Consider the following 2,408-nt stretch of genomic DNA (forward strand, 5'->3'; position numbering starts at 1 on the left):
GAAGCATATGACGCGGCTGATCGGCCACCTCGTGGCCGCGATAGAGAGGCATTCCAACCAAAAGCTCAGCCTGCACCCCGACGCCATTCAAATAAAAAGGCATGGGGAAACACGCCAGACCTGCGAGACGTATTGGAGGACAAAGCAAAACATGCAAGATCGATCTACGGATCACGAGGGCGCGCCACTATGCGAGACGATAAACGTCACGCGGGAACAGTAAAAGTAAATCCGGCCGGGCCGAACACAGCGGGCAAGACTCATTGGAGCGGCGTCGCGATATAGCCCAGTACAGAGGTGCTGCACACCCCTTATGCTTCACAGGTGAAGTAATGGATCATCAAATCCCAGAGGGTTTCAAACCCGTAAACATAGAATCATACGACGGCACGACAGATCCTGCGGTATGGATCGAGGATTTCCTCCTAGACATCCACATGGCCCGCGGTGATGACCTACACGCAATCATATACCTCCCACTCAAACTTAAAGGACCAACTCGGCATTGGCTCAATAGCTTGCCAGCAGAGTCCATTGGCTGTTGGGAAGATCTGGAAGCCGCATTCCTCGACAACTTTCAGAGCACTTATGTGCGACCACCAGACGCCGATGACTTGAGCCATATAATTCAACAGCCATAGGAATCGGCCAGGCAATTCTGGACACGATTCCTAACAAAGAAAAATCAAATCGTCGACTGTCCGGATGCAGAGGCCCTAGCAGCTTTTAAACACAACATCCACGACGAGTGGCTAGCCCGGCACCTTGGTCAGGAAAAGCCGAAATCTATGGCAGCTCTCATGACACTCATGACCCGCTTTTGTGCGGGAGAATACAGCTGGCTAGCTCGCGGTAATAACATATCAAAGAACCGTCGTACTTCGGATACCAAGGACGGCAATGGCAGGTCACGTCGCAACAAACATATACGCTGCATTAACAGCGACAATACCGAGGATACGACAGTCAATGCCGGATTCAAAGGCTCTAAACCCGGCCAGGGGAAAAAGCCATTTAAAAGAAGCACTCCGGGCCCGTCCAGTTTGGACCACATACTTGATCGCTCGTGTCAAATACACGGCACCCCCGACAAGCCAGCCGACCACACCAACAGGTATTGTTGGGTGTTCAAGCAGGCCGGCAAGTTAGTTGCTGAAAACAAAGATAAGGGGCCACATAGCGATGACGAGGAAGAGCCCCGGCAGCCGAACACCGGAGGACAGAAGACGTTCCCCCCACAAGTGCGGACGGTGAACATGATATATGCAACCCACATCCCCAAGAGGGAGCGGAAGCGTGCGCTCAGGGACGTGTATGCGTTGGAGCTAGTCGCCCCAAAGTTCAACCCATGGTCCTCCTGTCCGATCACCTTCCATCGCAGGGACCACCCCACTAGTATCCATCATGGCGGATTTGCCGCACTGGTCCTAGACCCAATCATTGACGGATTTCACCTCAGTCGAGTCCTTATGGATGGCGGCAGCAGCCTGAACCTGCTTTATCAGGACACAATGTGCAAAATGGGTATAGACCCCTCAAGGATCAAACCCACAAAAACGACCTTTAAAGGCGTCATACCAGGTGTAGAGGCCCATTGCACAGGCTCAGTCACACTGGAAGTGGTCTTCGGATCCCTGGATAACGTCCGAAGCGAAGAGTTAATCTTCGATATAGTCCCGTTCCGCAGTGGTTATCATGCACTGCTCGGGCGAACCGCATTTGCGAGATTCAATGCGGTACCGCATTATGCATACCTCAAGCTCAAGATGCCAGGACCTCGGGGGGTCATTACAGTTAATGGAGACAAAGAGCGCTCTCTCCGAACGGAGGAGCACACTGCGGCCCTCGCAGCGGAAGCGCAAAGCAGCCTCTTAAGGCAATCCACTAGTTGGCGTTTAAGGACCCGAACACCTTCAAGCGCGCCCGGAGTAATCGGCAACAGGACCGCCTGGCACGTTCCGAGCTCGCATAGCAATGCGGCCCTCACCCCGGTCCCAGCCAAACGGCGAAATCCGTGCCACGCGTACATAATTACGCATTAAAAATACCATGGGCACATGCGGGGAAGGGGGCACGACTACGGCACGCCCCAAGACGCGGCTTAAACCGCACTAGGGGCTTCCCGCTTTGTTATTTTTCTCTATTTTAGGACATTACTCTCTGGAAACCCTGTCCGGCAGCATGATTGCCGAACACATGATGCAGCAACCAAGGAGGCAGCAAGCTACATCACACCACGGAACTCCCAGGTGGATTACGATAATGAGTTAAATACTTGCTTTAATATTATTCCTCAGCTTGCCCTTGGAGGGGACATAGTCCTACTTTTTTCTTATCGCACTACCTGTATCATTCTGCTCTAATGCATGTTTTTTAATAAACAATGCATTGCATTAAGGCTTTTATTG

Source organism: Triticum dicoccoides, chromosome 5A (genome assembly GCF_002162155.2).
Source record: "Triticum dicoccoides isolate Atlit2015 ecotype Zavitan chromosome 5A, WEW_v2.0, whole genome shotgun sequence".
Lineage (NCBI taxonomy): Eukaryota > Viridiplantae > Streptophyta > Magnoliopsida > Poales > Poaceae > Triticum > Triticum dicoccoides.